Raw genomic sequence first — 21692 nt, forward strand, 5'->3', positions numbered from 1 at the left:
GAGAAAATATTGCAACACATTTCTCAGAGAACTTGTATCTAGAATATTCAAACAAATCTTACAACCAGTACAAACATGGACAAAAAAAGCTTGACCAGACACTTCACAAAAGAAAATATGCAAATGGCCAATAATCACATGAAAAAGTGGATACAGCAGTCATTTAGAGAAATGCAAAATAAAACCTCAATATCACAACACATCTACCAGGCCGGCTAAAATTAATAGAACTGATCATATCAATAGTGAGCAATAAGACAGAGCTACTGGAACTCATACCCGTTCCATTGCTGAGGAGAACGTGAAATGGTACAGCCACATAGGAAAATCTCTCTGTAGTTTCTCGGTTAAGCATATACTTGCCACATGACCCAGCATTACTTGTAGGTATTTACTTAAGTTCATGAAAACATATGTCCACTTGAAAGTCTATACACAAATGTTCATAACAGCTTTATTTATAATGGCCCCAGATTAAGAAAAATTACATGCCCATCAATAGGTGAATGAAATGACATTGTGTTGTATCCATGTAATGAATGCAGTTTGTTGCATACAATTACACTTTAAAATTGATTTGAAAATCTCTATGTGTGAGATGTGTTTTTTTAAAGATGTTTATTTATTCATTTTGAGAGAGAGACAGAGCACAGGTGAGGGGCAGAGATGAGAATCCAAAGCTGGAAGCACAGAACAAGAGATGAGGCTCGATCCCACCAACTGTGAGATCATGACCTGAGTGCTTAACAGATTGAGCTACCCAGGCACCTTTGTATGAGATGTGTTTTTAAGTGTCTTCCTCTTGTGTACTTTAAAATGTAGTGTTCACCAATTATTGTTGCATTACATATAATTGGAAATGCAAATACATTTTAATTTCTAGAATAATAGAACTAGTACAACTTTGATGAAGGAGGAGAAATGTGTGTATAAGAAATGGAGTTACTTCTTAGAGAATCAGAGGACTAATGGTAAACAGACTAAGGAAGGAATCAAGTTCACATACTCAGACCTAATCCAAATTTATTTTGTGTGTGAGACCTGTAGTCTCTCTGTAATTATAAAATAACACATTCAGAAATGATAAAAACAGGCAAAATATTTAATTTGTTGACATCTAATGGGCATGGAACATGACACACATGAAGGATCTACATATAAAATGCATACATTTGGAGGTATGTGTTAGAATGTCAAAATGAAGTTCAATCTGTCATTTATGTTTCTTTTCACTATGTAGTGATTCTTTCACTGACATGTTTCTACCATTACCACTAACCATGATCACGTATTGATTCTTTGTTTGCCTAGCTACACTAAATACTCTATGGATGTGATTTTCCCCCATGTCAATCTTCTGTTGTTTGGTTTATCACATTGTGATAAACACATCTTGCAGGCACTGTGAGATGATTACTTGTTTAAGTGTCAACCAATTATCTATGCAAAAGGAGGTAAATGGAATTACTTGTTGTCTTAAGCAAACTTCTTTCTACTTAGCTCAAGGAACTAGCTATTTCTGAAAAGCGGATTTCATATTGTGAATGTCCTTAAGATGAATGCATTTTACCCAGTTCAACAATTTGATTCAGCCAACACTGACTGCTTTCATATTTGTCAACAGGCATCATGCTGGGCATTTTGGAAGATGCAGATTCTAAGCTGAAAGTGGGTTCAGCAGACCAAGGGCAGGGCAGCAGGCCAGGGTGGAACCCTAGTCTAGAAGAGGATTCAGAGGATCCTGACTAAATTTGGTGAAGGAGGGAATCTTTGTCACACCCACCCCAACACATTGTGCTGTGCTGTACTTCTGTATCAGTGACCACACTGTGTCCTCTCTCAGAAATGCCATTCTGCTCTTGTTGGGACAAAAAGCTTCTACATGTTCTTCCTACCAAACTTTATTATGTTCACATTAGTGTGGCTGCACTTGACTTTGACCCTCACAACAGAGCTCCTTGTATATCTTCTTTTGAAGCATTCTTCCTAATATGTTGAAATTACTTGTTAACATGTATGTCTCTCAATTTAGAAACTATAACACCCTAACGATCAGGGACTGGGTTCCGTTTATCTTGTGCTTATAGCACATGGCATGGTGGTTCAAACAAATAATGCTGAGATGACAGGATAATCTTTTAGAAGAGAGACAATATTTGATCCATATCTCACACCATATCTAAAAGTAAACTCTAAATACATTAGATATTTAATATAAATAAATGACAACATACTGAGTCTAAAAATAAGGTGTGTGTATGGAATTACTATGGAATGACCTTGATCCCTGTGTACGGAATGATCTTTTATATGACTTAAATATTCTGAAGCAACAAAGAAAAGTTAACTAGTTTAATTTGACAATAGTAAAATGTTTTTACACAGCTAAATTACCACAAGTAGAAAAATACCATTAAAAAAGTGGGATAAGTGTATTCATAATTTTCATCACAGTGAGATGACTACTAGTCCTAACATTTTAAAAGTCTGTCAAAATTGAGGAAGGAAGCTTGTTACAAGGACACAGTGGGATCATAGATACCTATAAACCACAATGAACAAGACAATTTTAAACTAATGTGGATTGAATTCTAATCTGTTAAGTAAAAGAACATAGTCTAAAGACAATATAGTAAGCTCACTTTTATTTTTAAGTAAAGAGAAAAAGGGAGAGAATAAAAATATAATTATATCTACATGCTGTTGCAAAAAGAAGCAGAGGGATGAAAAATCAGAATCATGTGATAGATTATCTATAAAGTTGTTTTTGAATAGCGTGAAGGTCAAGGAAACAAATGGCATGTCTGTAGATTTCTGTGTTTACATAGTTTGGTCCTTGTAGGCATGTTATTATTTTTCATAACAAAGTTCTATTTATAACAAAAAATGGAGGAGAAAACTCTAAAATAGAATACAAACAGAAACAAATGAATTCAAAATATTTTCAAATGTGTAACAATTGCACTGTACCAAAAAAATGAGGGAACACAATTGCATTTTGAACACAGTACTTTGAATATATGTCTCATCAATCTAAAGAAAAAAATGAACTGCAAAAATCTACTTTTAGTCTAATCTATTTTTTGAGTAGTCTATTGGGTAGAACTGATATTCACAGTTCATGGATTAGTACATGGTAACATTTTTTCAGTATGATTGAGCAGATGTGTAAATATACCAAGGATTTTGAAAGTAGATTTCTTAAATTTAGAAGGGGAGTTACTAATGTGGAAATGGAGGAGATGAAAATCACCTCTGTGGTGGTGCTGGAATTGAAGGTATTATCAGTATGGATTCACAGTTTCCCACAAATTATATGTAAACATGGTGATATAGATATGTAATATTTATATCCATCCTGTATCTATATATTTCATAACTGTCCACTGAAAAGGATTTATGAACAACAGTGCTTCATTAGCAATGAGCACTTCTGCAAACCACACCTACTTTTTAAAATACCATTAGGTGTCTTTGAGAAATGGAAGATTTGAAGACAGAAACAAAAAAAGTTCGAGTGGAGTCTGGAAATTGTGTGCCAGAAAGAAAGGAAAAGCTCCAAAATGGTTGAGTTTCAACAGCAGCAACCCAATACATGATAACAGGAAGAGATAATACCCCACTGAATAAATACAGAGAGATGAATAAATAACGATAATAGATTGACACAGATAGAAAATAGATAGATGATAGGTGGATAGGGACAAAGGAAAAGGTTTTGTAACAATACAATGCCACATGGAAAAACAAAAAAAACAAAAAAAAGTGCAGTTAAAACTCACTAATTGGCCACCATGACAGCTACAATTGCTTTAAGTAAGAAACAAAACAGTTGATAAAAATGAGTGAGTGAAATTTGATAGGAACAAAATATTTACACAGTTTCAAAATGTCTACCCAAATCCGATTTCCTAATTATAGGGTAAAAAAAATAGCAGCTTTACAGTCAAGAATCTTGATGAACACCACCTTAAATAAGGGATAGAGTTATCATCTCTAATGATTGGACCATCTAATAATATCATGTGCTTCGCATTGAGATTCACTGAGATGGAATCAACACCACATTTGTAGTATTCCCACCAAACTCCCTAGTAACCTGAAGTATTCTGAGAAAACATCAAACAAACCCAACTGGGGATCCATCATAGAAAATAAACAGCTTGTACTCTTTTAAAATTATTATTTTTTTTTAACGTTTATTTATTTTTGAGACAGAGACAGAGCATGAACGGGGGAGGGGCAGAGAGAGAGGGAGACACAGAATGGGAAGCAGGCTCCAGGCTCTGAGCCATCAGCCCAGAGCCTGACGCGGGGCTCGAACTCGCGGACCGTGAGATCGTGACCTGAGCTGAAGTTGGATGCTTAACCGACTGAGCCACCTAGGCGCCCCAGCTTGTACTCTTAAAATATCAATCACATGAAAGAAAAAGAAGGGTTGAGAAACCAGTCCTTACTAAAGGAGATGAAATACACATGATAACTAAATGCAATGTGTGATCCTGAATTGGCTCCTGCACCAGAGAATTCCTGTCACAACATAGGATACTGTGTGCACAACTGGAGGGATTGAAATAAGGATTGTAGACAAAGTAATGTGATTACATTAATATTAAATGGTGTCTCCCTAATGCAGATTAATGTTTTCACTGGGAACATATGCTACCTGAACAGATGAAAACTGTGAATGTGCATGCATGTAATCATATAGTATGAGGGGAAAGTGGAGTAATAGGTTGGGAGAGTTTTAACACGTTTCTAATGAGAAATTTCAAACACTTAGAAGAATAGAACTTCTTGGTGCCCACTACCGAGTCCTATTTTGTCATGCCCATTCAGAATTACAGACTTAGCCTTAGAGGTTCAGTCCTTCAGGTCAAGACCTGGCCCTCCAGGGGTATTTAACACGTAGGGGATACTAGCACTTTCACCAGTAGGTACTTTCCAAAGACACTCCCTGAGCAATAAGTGTAGGTCATTTTCTTCTTGGAATCAGCTTCTGGGATCTTGAGATTGAAGACTCGCGGAGATTTTAAGCAGGTACCTGGAGAAATGGGGCACGGGGATGACAGTATGAGGTCAATAGTGCAGTTAGGAGGTGCGAACATTTGGGGAAAGGTCACTAAAACGGAGAAGGGTCTGAGTCACCTGGAGGTGGAGCTCACTTGGAAGTGACATCCTAAGGTCTCTATCATTCCTGGTTCAGAGGATCTTCTCTGGGGAGAGTGTGGTGATTCCAGGGACAGAGAGGGGTTAAGGAGAGCTCACTAACCCCTCCTTCCTGCTGCCTTAGCTTAGGGAGGGTGAGGACCTAATAGCCTGTGGAGCAAGCACCCAGGAGGCGGAGCAGAGGGGCCAGAAGTGACAAACAGAAGAGAAGGCAGGCAGGATCCACCTCTCACCTCTTCCCAAGCTGCCTGCCAGCGCATTTCCTTGGCAGCCAGGGCAGCGTGTGTCCCAGGGCACGCACACAGGTCACTGTGCAGGACACAGAGGCACAGAGCATAGGGCTCTGGGCACCAGGCTGGAATCTGCAGCTGGGACAGGAGCGAGCATGGTGGGGCAGCAGGCGCTACTGCTAGCTGGCTTCTTTCTGCCTGGGTTCCTGCTCTCTGAGGCTGCGAAAATCCTGACTGCTTTTGCACTGGGTGAGTGCTTAGCTGGAGAATCAGAAAGGGGCCCATCCCAGGCCCCTGTGCCAGGGCTCAGTCACAGCCTTAGGTCAGAGGATCATTCCATGTGGTGTTCTAGAGAGGGCTAGGGTCCCAAGCCAGAGGAGGGAGAGGCGTGAGAGGTCTGTGCGGTAGAATGGGATCCCTACTGCTGGGATGGGGAAGTTAGTTTTGGGCTACCAGCAGTTTCCTTTCCTCTCTTTGTATTTGCTCTGGAGCTGCTTCACATTCTGCATTCCTGGGGCCAGAATGTAGATCCAGTGCTGAGCTAGAAATCATGAGCTGCCCACCACAGGGCATGGCAGGGACTTTCAGAGGCACATGCTCAAAGTGTGGGACAGTAGAAAGTGGAAAGTGAAGTCAGTTTCAGGCTCTTGGAGGCTAAGGACAGGGGCTCCTGGGGGCAGCAGCACTAACTGGGCATGTTTCATTAATGGGAAACCTGGAGAACTGCCTGGGCAGTGGAGGGGGCCCTGGACAATCAAGTTCTTGGTGCCCCTCTCTCTTTTGCCCTTACTGCTGGAAGGTGTTGAAGGACTGTGAAGCAGTTAATTTTGTGTGAACCCAGTTGTAATGCCTTTATTTTGTCCCAAAGGGAACAGAAAGGGAACAGGAAAATTTATTAGGAGGAAGGTTTCAGAAGATGGAGTTTCCTAAAGACTTTTTTGGATCCATTCTGACAGGCTAGGGGATCTGCCCTGTCCCCTCCTCTGCCCCAGAATGCACTGGGCTCACCAACACCTTCAGGAATGGCTGTCTCTGCAGGAAGCCTTTTCTCATGCATCCATTCCTTCTTTCCTTCCTTCCTTCCTTCCTTCCATCCTTCCTTCCTTCCTTCCTTCCTTCCTTCCTTCCTTCCTTCCTTCCTTCCTTCCTTTCTTTCTTCCTTTCAAGTTAGTTAACATACGGTGTGGTCTTGGCTTCAGGAATAGAACCCAGTAATTCATTTCTAAGGTATGACAGCCAGTGCTCAATCCAAAAAGTGCCCTCCTTAATGCCCATCATCCATTTAACTCATCTCCCCACCTACCACCCCTCTGGCAACCCTCAGTTTGTTCTCTGTATTTAAGTGTGTCTCATAGTTTGCCTTTCTCTCTGTTTTTATCTTCCTTCCCCTCTTCTATGTTCATCTGCTGTATTTCTCAAATTCCTCATATGAGTGAAATCATATGATAACTGTCTTTTTCTGACTTATTTTGCTAAGTATAATACACTCAGTTCCATCCAGGGGACTCATGGATTCCCTCAGTTTTATTCTTGTTTTCAAGTTTTAATAGTCCAGAGTTTCTTGATATTTTACCATCCACTGGAAATTCAGAGATTTTGAAATGGAATATATATATTTCTCTTTAGCAATAGACTTAGAGATTTGCAAAGAAGGAAACACATGATTGGATTATTTTTGTTGACCTGTTCAATACTCAGTATTAAAACTTTTGAACCTATGTTAACTACCTGCTTGGATAACTTCTCTATAGGGTTTTTATTTACAACTTTAATAAATAAATGACCTTAGAAAACTGAAGTAGGAAGTGTTTTTAATGCTTAGATGTAGTACTGTTCCAAACATAACTGTACCCACAAGTATAAGATGCTAGCCTACAGAGGACTTAATTGTCTGAAGTTCTGACTCTTTTCCTTTTCGTAAGATAGCTTGCTGTACCTCTGTCTATCAGGTAGATATTCCCCAAGTGACAGATCTTCTTTATTCTGGGGGGACTGTGCAGTTACATCATTAATTCTGAGGAGCTTGTTCATACTTAAATGAAGTTCTGCCTGGAGGGACATTGTTGTGACCAGACAGTTCTACCTCTTTCAGCCAGTTAGGTTCTTCTTTCTTTGGGTAAGGAGGTAGGAGAGCAGATCAGCAGCTAATTAAGGAAATCCTTTCTTGGAATTCAGTCTTTTGATTTGGCTCATGGGCTCCTCCTTTTATCTATCCAGTAGTGATCACCCTGCCTCTGGGAGCTAAAAACCCAGGATCTTAGTCTGCTGTTAGCAAGGTGAGGTCAATTTCTTATTGCTGGGGTTTATAAAGTTTAATAAAATACAAACACTTCTCTCTCTGAATTTTAGAATCAATTGAGAGAAAGTTACAGGAATTAGATCAAAATGCACCTTTATCTAGCTGATTGTGCAACTCTCCTTTAGATCTTCATTAACTATCAAGGCTGAGTAGTGGTTCGAAAAGACTCTGTATAATCTCTGGGTATTACTCTATTTCATTCTTTATTGTGCCTTGGGTAGTTTCCTCACATATTTGCACTGAACCGTTGTCAGGAAGACTCCAACCCCAAGCTTTCTCTACCTATAGCTCTCTTTTGGTATTCTGGTACTCTGGTCTGTGGATTCTAGGTGCCATGTCCTTTCCCTAATCTGCAGTGCTCCACTCAGGGAGATGGCCAGGCCAGGTGTGGGTACCTCCTCCATGAGATGTATCTTGGAAGTTTTCTCCAGCTGGCCATGAATGTCCTGTGCTACATGGTGTCCAACGTCTAAAAGAAAACATTTTAATATATATTTGGTCAGGTTTTTTTAAGTCTGTGAAGTTGAGGATGGCACTTGTTGGGATGAGTATACTGGGTGCTGTATGTAAGTGATGAACCACGAGACTCAACCCCCAAAACCAAGAGGACACTGTACACACTTATGTTAGGCAATTTGACAATGTTATATTAAGAAAATACAGTAGAAATGTCAATATGGTCCTGTCACTTTCTTGTGGCCACAGCCTGAAGTTGCTTGTCTTCATTATTTAAACCATTCTATTGAAGTAATATTGGCATATAATTAACTGGGTATATTTAAAATATATAATTTGACATATTTGGACATATACATATGCTGACATATGTATGTATATATACCTGTGAAACCATCAACATAATCAAGACAACAAACATATTTGTTCCCACACCAGACAATTTGCAATGCCCTTTTGCAATCTCCCGTCTGGGGCCTCCTACCTTTCTATTACCATTGCCAGTCAATCCCTAATATGTGCCTATGTGTTAGATTATGTCATTCAGATTTTATATCAATGGGATCATATTTTTGTTCATTGTACTCAGCATAAATATTTTTAGATTCATTCATATTTTCTGTATGAATAGTTGTTGCTGAATAATGTTCTAGGTATGGACTACCACAGTATATTTATTTAGTTGGCTGTTGATGGGCATTAGGTATGTTTCCAGTTTCAAACTATTACTAATACACTTGCTGTGAATATTTTTGTACAAGCCTTTGTATGAACATGTACTTTCTTTTCTCTGGATTAACTGGTAGCAGTGCAGTGGCTGAACCATACATTAAGTGCATGTTTAACTTTTAAAGAAATGGCCATACTGTTTTCCAAAATGGCTGTAACATTCTGAATCTCACCAGAAGTGACTGCAAGTTTCATGTACACCATATCCTTGTCAGTACTTGGTATGGTTAGTCTTTTTACTTTTAGCCTTCCTTGTGTGTTTAGTCATATTTCAGTGATGTTAAGCCTTTTTTCATGTGCTTACTTGTCAACCATGTATCTTCACTGGTAAGGTGTTTGTCAGATTTTCCCCATCCCTACATTGGGTCATTTGTTTTGTTATTATTGAGTCTTCAGAGTTCTTGATATATATTCTTGATAGAAGTATTTTATCACATATATTTTATCACAAAAATATAAGCTCTGCAAATATTCTTTACAAGTCCATGACTCATCTTTTTATTCTTTTAGTCATGTCCTTTGAAGACCACAATATTTAATTTGTAAAATGTAGTTCATGTTTTTACTACATGTCTTAGTATGAATATATGGTTTTTTATTGATTTTCTTAATATGATGAATTTACTAATTGATTTCAAATGTTAAACTAACCTCATAATCTGGGAACACACCCCACCTGGTCATGATATTTTTGTTTTCATATTTGGGTTTGCTTAAATTTTGGCTTAAAAAATTATACCTGTGTTCACATGGAACGTTGCTTTTTCTTGGGATTTTTTCCCCCTAGCATTGCTATCAGTGCTATCAGTGCAATGCTTGTCTCATAGAATGAATTGGGTTGTGTTCCTTTTTCAATTTTCTGGAAGAGTTAGGGTAGAATTAGTGTTACCTCTTCTTAAGTTGTTTTAGCCACTCTGAGAGACAGGATGTCTATCCTCACCCCAAAGTTAAGTTTGGCTATTGGAACTTATGGTCTTTCATATATACCAGGAGGCTATAAAACGGTTCCTTAATAATATAATGTGGCTTCCTGGGGAGAATAAGGCAACTCCCAAGCTGGTCCAAAAGTCCATTGAGAGAACAGGAAAAGGTGAGTGGCTTTTGACTTTTATGATGGCCAGTGGGTCAGCTAGAATGGGCATTTACCCTCATGTTTCATTTATTTGATGACCAGAACGTGCCATGTTTCATTTATTTTGATTTGAACCTTTGTAAGTAAGTCATTATGGAATTTTATGAGACCTGCTTCCTGAAGCTGGTGAGGGAGTTGAATGTATCACTGAATGTCTTATTCAAAAAACCAGCATTGTGCATTTAGGGAAGTGAATTAGTGCCTTGTTCATGATCAGTAATGTTTGAATATGTGAAGAGGATAAGGACAGTCTTGGTTGAAGCTGTGTACTATGTCTTTAGTATGTGGAGACACATGTGTAACCTTCACTTATATTTTCGGTATTTATTTATTTATTTATTTATTTATTTATTTATGTATTTAACTTTACTTTTTATTTTTTAAAATTTATATCCAAATTAGTTAGTATATAGTGAAGCGATGATTTCAGGAGTAGATTCCTTAATGCCCCTTCCCCATTTAGCCCATCCCCCCCCACAACCCCTCCAGCAACCCTCAGTTTGTTCTCCTTATTTATGAGTCTCTTCTGTTTTGTCCCCCTCCCTGTTTTTATATTATTTTTGTTTCCCTTTCCTTATGTTCATCCGTTTTTTCTCTTAAAGTCCTCATGTGAGTGAAGTGATATGATTTTTGTCTTTCTCTGACTGATTAATTTCACTTAGCATAATACCCTCCAGTTCCATCCACACAGTTGCAAATGGCAAGATTTCATCCTTTTTGATTGCCAAGGAATACTCCATTGTATATATATACCACATCTTATTTATCCATTCGTCCATCGATGGACATTTGGGCTCTTTCTGTACTTTGGTTATTGTTGATAGTGCTGCTATAAACATGGGGATGCATGTGTCCCTTCAAAACAGCACACCTGTATCCCTTGGATAAATGCCTAGTAGTGCAATTGCTGGGTTGTAGGGTAGTTCTATTCTTAGTTTTTTGAGAAACCTCCATACTATTTTCCAGAGTGGCTGCCCCAGCTTGCATTGCCACCAACAATGCAAAAGAGATCCTCTTTCTCTGCATCCTTGCCAACATCTGTTGTTGTCTGAGTTGTTAATGTTAGCCATTCTTACTGGAGTAAGGTGGTATCTCATTGTGGTTTTGATTTGTATTTCCCTGATGATGAGTGATGTTGTGCATTTTTTCATATGTCTGTTGGCCATCTGGATGTCTTCTTTGGAGAAGTGTCTATTCATGTCTTTTGCCCATTTCTTCACTGGATTATTTGTTTTCTGGGTGTTGAGTTTGATAAGTTCTCTATAGGTTTTGGATACTAACCCTTTATCTGATATGTCATTTGCAAATATCTTCTCCCATTCTGTCAGTTGCCTTTTAGTTTTGCTGATTGTCTCCTTCGCTGTGCAGAAGCTTTTTATTTTGATGAGGTCCCAGTAGTTCATTTTTGCTTTTGTTTCCCTTTCCTCCAGAGACATGTTCAGTAAGCAATTGCTGCGGGCAAGATCAAAGAGGTTTTTGCCTGCTTTCTCCTCGAGGATTTTCATGGCTTCCTGTCTTACATTGAGGTCTTTCATCCATTTTGAGTTTATTTTTGTGTATGGTGTAAGAAAGTGGTCCAGGTTCATTCTTCTGCATGTCGCTGTCCAGTTTTCCCAGCACCACTTACTGAAGAGACTGTCTTTATTCCATTGGATATTCTTTCCTGCTTTGTCAAAGATTAGTTGGCCATACATTTGTGGGTCCATTTCTGGGTTCTCTATTCTATTCCATTGATCTGAGTGTCTGTTCTTGTGCCATTACCATACGGTGTTGATGATTACAGCTTTGTAGTATAGCTTGGAGTCTGGGATTGTGATGCCTCCTGCTTTGGTTTTCTTTTTCAAGATTGCTTTGGCTACTTGGGATCTTTTCTTGTTCCATACAAATTTTAGGATTATTTGTTCTAGCTCTGTGAAAAATGCTGGTGTTATTTTGATAGGGATTGCATTGAATATGTAGATTGCTTTGGGTAGTATCGACATTTTAACAATATTTGTTCTTCCTATCCAGGAGCATGGAATCTTTTTCCATTTCTTTGTGTCTTCTTCAATTTCTTTCAGAAGATTTCTATAGTTTTCAGTGTATAGATTTTTCACCTCTTTGGTTAGATTTATTCCTAGGTATTTTATGGGTTTTTTTGTGCAATTGTAAATGGGATCGATTCCTTGATTTCTCTTTCTGTCACTTCATTGTTGGTGTATAGGAATGCAACCGATTTCTGTGCATTGATTTTAAATCCTGCAACTTTGCTGAATTCATGAATCAGTTCTAGCAGTTTTTTGGTGGAATCTCTTGGGTTTTCCATCTAGAATATCATGTCGTCTATGAAGAGTGAAAGTTTGACCTCCTCCCGGCCAATTTGGATGGCTTTTATTTCTTTGTGTTCTCTGATTGCAGAGGCTCAGACTTCCAATAGTATGTTGAATAACAGTGGCGAGAGTGGACATCCCTGTCTTGTTCCTGACCTTGGGGGAAAGCTCTCAGTTTTTGCCCATTGAGGATGATATTAGCGTTGGGTTGCTCATATATGGCTTTTATCATCTTGAGGTATGATACTTCTATCCCTACTTTCTTGAGGGTTTTTATCAAGAAAGGATACTGTATTTTGTTAAATGCTTTGTCTGCATCTATTGAGAGGATAATATGGTTCTTGCCCTTTCTTTTATTGATGTGATGAATCACATTAATTGTTTTGCGGATATTGAACCAGCCCTGCATCCCAGGTATAAATCCCACTTGCTTGTGGTGAATACTTTTTTTAAAGTATTGTTGGATCCAGTTGGCTAATATCTTGTTGAGGATTTTTGCATCCATCCATGTTCATCAGGGAAATTGATCTATAGTTCTCCTTTTTAGTGGGGTCTCTGTCTGGTTTTGGAATCAGGGTAATGCTGGCTTCATAGAAAGAGTTTAGAAGTTTTCCTTCCATTTCTATTTTTTTGAACAGTTTCAAGAGAATAGGTGTTAACTCTTCCTTAAGTGTTTGGTAGAATTTCCCTGGAAAGCCATCCATCCCTGGACTCTTGTTTTTTGGCAGATTTTTGATTACTAATTTGATTTCCTTACTGGTTATGGGCCTGTTCACATTTTCTATTTCTTCCTGTTTCAGTTTTGGTAGTGTATATGTTTCTAGGAATTTGTCCATTTCTTCCACATGGCCCATTTTATTGGCATATAATTGCTCATAATATTCTCTTATTATGGTTTTTATTTCTGTTATGTTGGTTGTGATCTCTCCTCTTTCATTCTTGATTTTACTTATTTGGGTCCTTTTCTTTTTCTTTTTGATCAAACTGGCTAGTGGTTTATCAATTTTGTTAATTCTTTCAAAGAACCAGCTTCTGGTTTAATTGATCTGTTCTACTGTTTTTTTTTTTTTTTTTGGTTTCGATAGCAATAATTTCTGCTCTAATCTTTATTATTTCCTGTCCTCTGCTGGTTTTGGGTTTTATTTGTTGTTCTTTTTCCAGCTCCTTAAGGTGTAAGGTTAGGTTGTATATTTGAGATCTTTCTTCCTTCTTTAGGAAGGCCTTATTTAGGATTGCTATATACTTTCCTCTTATGACTGCCTTTGCTGCGTCCCAGAGGTTTTGGGTTGTGGTGCTATCATTTTCATTGACTTACATATATTTTTTAATTTCTTCTTTAACTTCTTGTTTAGCCCATTCATTCTTTAGTAGGTTGTTCTTCAGTCTCCAAGTATTTGTTACCTTTCCAAATTTTTCTTGTGGTTGATTTCGATTTTCATAGCATTGTGGTCTGAAAATATGCATGGTATGATCTCAATCTTTTTGTATTTACTTAGGGCTCATTTGTGTCCCAGTATGTGGTCTATTCTGGAGAACGTTCCATGTGCACTGGAGAAGAATGTATATTCTGCTGCTTTAGGATGAAATGTTCTGAATATATCTGTGAAGTCCACCTGGTCCAATGTGTCATTCAAAGCCATTGTTTCCTTGTTGGTTTTTTGATTAGATTGATATATCCATTGCTGTGAGTGGGGCGTTGAAGTCTCCTACTATTATGGTATTACTATCGATGAGTTACTTTATGTTTGTGATTAATTGATTTATATATTTGGTGCATAAATGTTTACAATTGTTAGGTCTTCTTGGTGGATAGACCCCTTGATTATGATATAATACCCTTCTGCCATCTCTTGATACAGTCTTTATTTTAAAGTCTAAATTGTCTGATAAAAGTATGGCTATTCCAGCTTTCTTTTGTTCACCATTAGCATGATAGATGGTTCTCCATCCCCTTATTTTCAATCTGTAGGTGTCTTTAGGTCTAAAGTGAGTCTCTTGTATACAGCATATAGATGGATCTTGTTTTCTTATCCATTCTGTTACCCTATGTCTTTTGATTGGAGCATTGAGTCCATTGATGTTTAGAGTGAGTAGTGAAAGATATGAATTTATTGTCATTATGATGCTTGTAGAGTTGGAGTTTCTGGTGGTGTTCTCTGGTCCTTTATAATCTTTGTTGCTTTTGATATATATATATATATATATATATATATATATATATATATATATACCAAAATATATATATTTGTTTGTCTGGAAAACTTTTTATCTCTCTTTCTATTTTGAATGACAGCCTTGCTGGATAAAGAATTCTTGGCTGCATATTTTTCTGATTCAGCACACTGAATATACCCCGCCACTCCTTTCTCATCTGTCAAGTTTCTGTGGATAGGCCTGCTGCAAACCTGATCTATCTTCCCTTGTAGGTTAGGGACTTTTTTTTCCCTGCTGCTTTCATGATTCTCTCCTTGCCTGAGTATTTTGTGAATTTGACTACGATATGCCTTGTTGATGGTCGGTTTTTGTTGAATCTAATGGGAGTCCTCTGTGCTTCCTGGATTTTGATGTCTGTGTCTTTCCCCAGGTTAGGAAAGTTTTCCGCTATGAGTTGCTCACATAACCCTCTACCCTCATTTCTCTCTCTTCCTCCTCTGGAACCCCTATGACTCTGATGTGATTCCTTTTTAAAGAGTCACTGGTTTCTCTAATTCTTAAATCGTGCTCTTTTGCCTTAATCTCCCTCTTTTTGTGCTTCATTATTATCTATAAGTTTGTCGTCTATATCACTGATTCTCTGTTCTGCCTTGTCCATCCTTGCTGCCACCGCATCCATCCATGATTGCAGCTCAGTTATAGCATTTTTAATTTCATTCTGGCTATTTTTTACTTCTTTTATCTCTGCAGAAAGGGATTCTAATCTATTTTTGAGTCCAGCTAGTATTCTTATTATCGTGATTCTAAATTCTGGTTCAGACATCTTGCTTGTGTCTGTGTTGGTTAAATCCCTGGCTGTCGTTTCTTTGTGCTCTTTCTTTTGGGATGAATTCCTTCCTTTTGTCATTTTGAAGGGAGAAAAGGAATTAATGAGGTAGAAAAATTGAAAAAACAATTAAAATTAAAAAATATTAAAATTAAAAATTAAACACACACACACACACACAAATCGAATAAATGATGCTAGATCCTAGGTGTGTTTTGGTCTGGGTGTAGAAGGTGGTTTGACAGATTAGAGAAACAAACAAAAACAAAAAACAAAAAACAAACAAGAAACAAAAAAATGGGGGGAGAGAAAGAAAAGAATTGAGAATTTGAAAAAATGAATACACTAAAGTAGACTAAAATACACAAAATTACAGAATACAGTAGAAAAAAATATAGAAAAATATTTTTAATAAAAATTTAAAAATATGATTTTTTTTGTTTTCTGTATTTAAGAAAAAAGAAACAAAAAAGAGAAAAAAAAGATTAAAAAAAGAAAAAAAGAAAAGATAAGACCAAAAAAAAAGAAATCGTTGGAAAGTTTGAAAACGTGAATACACTGTAGTAGACTGAAATAAAATGATGGGAGTAAGATAGAATTTCAAAAAATTTACATAAAAGCAAAAAATATAGTAATAAAAATTAAATAAAAATATTTTTAAAAAAAAAAATTTTTTTTTCAACGTTTTTTATTTATTTTTGGGACAGAGAGAGACAGAGCATGAACGGGGGAGGGGCAGAGAGAGAGGGAGACACAGAATCGGAAACAGGCTCCAGGCTCCGAGCCATCAGCCCAGAGCCTGACGCGGGGCTCGAACTCACGGACCGCGAGATCGTGACCTGGCTGAAGTCGGACGCTTAACCGACTGCGCCACCCAGGCGCCCCTTAAATAAAAATATTTTTAAAAGAAACTGAAAGTAAAAATGAAGTTTTTCTTTCTGCATTCTAGAAAAAGAAAAGAAATGAAAAAGAAAAAAAGAAAAAGAAATAAAAAAAGGAAATTGTTTGAAAATTTGAAAAGGTGAGTATGCTGAAGTAGACTAAAATAAAATGATGGAAGTAAAGCATAATTTGAAAAAAATTACACAAAAGTAAAAAATATAGTAAAAAATTAAAGACAGATATTTTTAATAAAAATTGAAAATAAAAAATGAGTTTTTTCTCTTTCTGTATTCAAGAAAAAGAAAAGAATTGTAAAAGAGAAAAAGGAAAAAGAGAGAGAAAAAGAAAATTGAATAGATGAACCTGCTAACAGATTGAAGTAGGACTGAAATTGCTTTGCTTTCCCCTAGAGGTCAGTCCATGCAGCTCTTTATAGTCCATGAATTAAACAGGCCCTGAGGTTTGTCTTGAAGAGAGAAGTTGGCCCAGTTGGGCAGGGCTTGGTGTAACAGCTCCGCTCTCCACTAGATGGAGCTGCTAGACTACTGGGGTGGATTGTTTTGGTGCTCGTCGGTGCACATGTGCATGCGCAAGAGCGGTGAAAAATGGCGTCAACCAGTCTGTTCTCCCGGATCAGCAATCATGCACCCGACCTCCATCTTCAGCTCTCCTCCACTCCCCGCTTCTTCACTCTCCGTGACCAGGCCCCAGGCACTACCTCTCTCCCGAGTTTTGTCTCAGATGCGGCTGCTTTCCCCGGCCCCTTACTTCCGAAGGACTGCAGCTTTGACCCGCTCCACACCTCTGCGGGAGGGTCTCACTGAGCAATGGCTGAATGAGCAGTGCCGAATGTCGGCTGCACCCAGGAACGCCTGCTGGATGCTGCTGTTGCCGGTGCCCCAAGACTGTGGCCAGGTGCCAGCCCACCCCCAAAAAAGATCGCGAGACAGTGTAGCCTCAGCGTTTCAGGGACCATAGAAAATCGCAACACACATCCGGCACCAGGCTTCACCCTCAACAACCTTGCCCCAGCACCAGTGAATGTGGCTGCCTTCCGGGGTCTGCTGGGAACAGGCGGCTTCAACAGTCTCTACCAAGTGTCCCTCCAGCAGTGGAACCGCTTTTCCCTGTGTGGCCTGATAACCTCCCGGACCCCACTCTGTTCCTAGGGATTCACCTTTCCCACCAGAGCACCGCCAGGTATGGAGCTGCGGAGATGCAGCCTTTGTGCTCCCCTTGTTTACAGTCTTAATGGAATTTAAACCCTCTCTCCCTTTTCAGCTTAGTCCCTGCGGCTGTTTCCAATTTTCCACTTTCTCTGCAGCTGCTTTTGGGGAAGGGTGCTTTTCCCGTATGCTCCCCCCTCCCCAGTCTCTGTCCTCTCACTGCACGCAAAAGGGGTTCCCTACCTTTCGGGGCTTCTTGCTCCCCAAGTTCAGTTTTTTGTGTCGCGTACCTGCTGAATTCTGTGGTTCAGGTTGTGCAGATTGTTGTGTTAATCTTCCAGTCAGTTTTCTAGGTGTGTAGGATGGTTTAGTGTTGGTCTGGCTGTATTTCATGGATGCGAGACACACAAAAAGCTTCCATGCTGTTCCGCCATCTTGGCTCCTTCCCCTATATTTTGGGTATTTATAAGGCAAGAGATTCTTGCCCCACATGGGACAAGCTTTCTTCTTTATAGGTCTACTCAGAATGTCTTTCTCTTCTTTAAATTAACTTTAGTAGTTTACATCTTCTAAGAATTTAGATATTTCAACAGTGTTATCTAATTTATTGACATCTAAAGTTCATAGATTTTTTTAATAGTCCTTTTAATTATTGTGTCAACATTAGTGGTGTTCCTTCTTTTATTTCTGGTCCTAGTAATTTGTATCTTTCGGTCTTGTTTGTTAAGTTTCTTGATCTCTTCAAAGAACTGGTTTTCATTGATTCACTATTGTTTTTCTATTTCTCATTTTAGTAATTTCTCCCCTAATCTTTTAATTCTACCTCCTTTTGTTTTAGGTTTAGTATACGTTTTTCTCCCAGTGTTTTAAGATGGCATAATATGTTATTGATTTGAGAATTTTCTTCTTTCTTTTTTAAATTTGTTAATGTTTATTTATTTTTGAGAGAGAGACAGAGAGAGGGATAGAGAGAACGAACAAGCAGGGGCAAGGCAAAGAGAGTGGGAGACACAAAATCTGAAGCAGACTCCAGGCTCCAAGCTGTCAGCACAGAGCCTAATGCAGGGCTCAAACCCACAAACTAGGAAATCATGGCCTGAGCTGAAGTCAGTTGCTCAACCAACTGAACCACCTTGGCTCCCCAAGAACTTTATTCTTTATGTAGGCATTTACAGCTTTAAATTTCTTTCTAGTACTGCTTTTGGTGCATATAATCTCTAAGTATTTTCTCTTTTCCCTTGTGATTTCTTTTTGATACATTGCTTCTTTAAAAGGGTGTTTTTAAATACCCATAATTTGTGAATTTTCTGGTTTTCCTTCTGTTGTTGATTTCTAACTTCATCCTGTTGTGTTCAGATGTCCTGCAAAAATTGTATTTTAAAATCTATTAAGACTTCTTTGTGGCTGAACATATGGCATCTGCTGGAGAATGTCCCATGTATCCTTGAGAAGAATGTATATGCTGCTGTTGTTGGGTAGAGAGTTCTGTATGTGTCTGTTACATCTAGTGGATCAATGTGTGCAAGTCTTCTATTTCCTTACTGATCTTCTTTCTGGTTATTCTATCAGTATTGAGAGTGGATTTTGAAACCTCCAATGGTTATTATATAACTGTGTATTTCTCCCTCAATTCTGCAAGTTTTTACTTTAGATATATTGATGTTCTCTTATTAGGCACATGTGTATTTAAAATTGTTATATTTTCCTGATGTATTGAAACTTTTATTAGTTTGTAATGTGCTTTTTGTCTCATGGGATATTTTTTATTAAAGGCTATTTGGCTGATATTTGCTCATCTGCTTTCTTTTGGTTATTATTTGCATGGGATATCTTTTTCTGTCATTTCCCTTTCAGTCTATCTCTGTCATTGGATATAAATTGAGTCTCTTATAGATAGTGCATAGTTGGATCATGTTTTTCTTTGTGTGTGTGTGTGCCCTTTTGATTTTTGCCTTTATTTAGTTAGTTAATACATTTCTTAATTTTGGAATAATTTTAGGTTTTCAGAAAACTTGTTAAGATTGTATAGAAAGTTTCCATACACCACTCACCTTTCCCCCTATTCTTAATATCTTTTTAATGTTTATTTATTTTTATTATTTCTTATTGAAGTATAGTTGATAGACAATGTTACATTAGTTTCAAGTGTATGATATAGTGGTTGGACAACTCTATATGTTATGCTATGCTCACACACCTAGCTACCATCTATCACCATACAAATCTATTACAATGGAATCATGTGTTTTTGTCCATTCTGCCATTTTCTGTCTTTTTAATGGAGAGTTTAAACCGTTTACAGTTAAAGTTATTACTCATAAGGAATGACTTAACTTCTGTAATTTCGCTATTTGTTTTCTATGTGCCTTACAGCTTTTTTTGTCCCTCATTTTATGCAATACTGTTTCCTTTGCGTTTAGTTGAATCTTTGTTGTGAAATGCTTAAATTTCTTTTTGATTTCTTTCTGTGTATATTCTATAGTTTTTTATTTTTTTATTTTTTGGTATGTGGTTACCGTGGGGATTCATTTAGCCTGCTAAATCTATGTCACTCACATTTTACATTATATCAGCTTACATTTAATTACATTTAAAATTCTGCTCTTGTAAAGCTTTAGCCCCACACCTTTTTGCTGTTGATGTCACAAAATTATATTTTTATAAATTGTGTGCTTCCAGACATAATCTATCTTTCATCTCAAAGCATTAGTATCTTAAATTATGTAGAAAACTTGGAGTTACAAGCAAAGTTTAAAAAATATTAGTTTTAAAACTCCTATTTATCCAATAGTTCCTTTATGTTTGTTATTAATTGTTTTATATATTTGGGTGCTGTCATGGTGTGTGCATAAAAATTTAGAATTGTTATATCTTCTTGTTGGATTGTCCCCTATATTATGATATAGTGCCCTCCTTTATCTTGTTATAGTCTTTGTTTTAAAATCTAGTTTGTCTTATATAATTATTACTACTCTGGGTTTCTTTTGACGTCCATTTGCATGATAAATTTTCTCTATCCCCTCACTTTCAATCTTAGGTCTAAAATTGTCTCTTGTAGGCAGCATATAGGTGGGTCTTTTTTTTTTTTTTTTTTTAATCCAGCGTGACACCCTGTCTTTTGATTGGAGCATTTAGTCCATTTATACTTAAATTAATTGTTGATAGATATGTATTTATTGTCATTTTATTACTTGTTTTGTCATTGCTTCTGGAGATTTTCTCTGATCCTTTCTTGTCTTTGCCTCCTTTGGTCTCTCCTTTGCACTCAAAGGGTCTCCTTTAATATTCCTTGCAGGGCTGGTTTAGTGGTCATGAACTCTTTTAGTTTTTGTTCATCTGGGAAATTCTTTATCTCTCCTTCTACTCTGAATGATAGCCTTGATAGATAGGGTATTCTTGGCTACATATTTTTCCCATTCAGCACTTTGAATATATCATGCCACTCCCTTCTAGCCTTCCAAATTTCTGTTGAGAAATCTCCAGCTAGGCTTATGGGTCTTTCCTTGTAAGTTAAGGACGTCTTTTATCTGGCTGATTTTAAGATTTTTTCTATATCACTATATATTATGCAAATTTAATTATAATATTTCTCGATGTTGGCCTGCTTTTGTTGATTTTGATGGGAGTTCTCTGTGCCTCCTGGATCTGGATAAGAAGAACTCTCTTGCAGTATTGGTGGGAATACAAACTGGTGTAGCCACTGTGGAAAACAATATACAGGCTCCTCAAAAAGTTAAAAATTAAAAATATAACTACCCTATATTCAGCAATTGCACTATTAGGTATTTACCCAAAATATACAAAAAGATGAATTCAAAGGGATACATTCACCCCGATGTTTATAACAGCATTATCAACAATAGCCAAATTATGGAAACAGCCCAAGTATCCATCAACAAATGAATGGATAAAGAAGAAATGGTATGTGTCTACAATGAAATGTTACTTAGCCATAGAAAAAAAATGAAATCTTGCCATTTGGAATGACATGGATGGAACTAGAGAGTATTAGGCTTAATGAAATAAGTCAGTCACAGAAGGACAAATAACATATAATTTCACTCATGGGTAGAACTTAAGAAACAAAACAAATAAGAAAAGAGAAAAAAAGAGGCAAACTAAGAAATAGATGGTTAGCTATAGAGAACAAGCTAATGGTTACCACAGGGGAGGTGGATCAGGGGGTAGGTTAAATACGTGACAGAAATATGCACTTGTGATGAACCCTGGGTGTTGTACGGAAATGTTGAGTCACTATATTGTGTACTTGAAACTAATATTATATGTATGTTAACTAACTGGAATTTGAATAAAAATTTAAAAAACCCTAATAGTAGTTT

The 21692-nt window shown here is 37.4% G+C and overlaps 1 pseudogene; it reads left to right on the forward strand.

Moving 5' to 3' along the window:
- Window positions 1-5504: 5504 nt before the first annotated feature.
- The window catches only part of LOC122230701, a 31900-nt pseudogene continuing 15712 nt past the window's right edge, over window positions 5505-21692 (forward strand).

This window comes from Panthera tigris, chromosome A1, assembly GCF_018350195.1.
Source record: "Panthera tigris isolate Pti1 chromosome A1, P.tigris_Pti1_mat1.1, whole genome shotgun sequence".
NCBI lineage: Eukaryota > Metazoa > Chordata > Mammalia > Carnivora > Felidae > Panthera > Panthera tigris.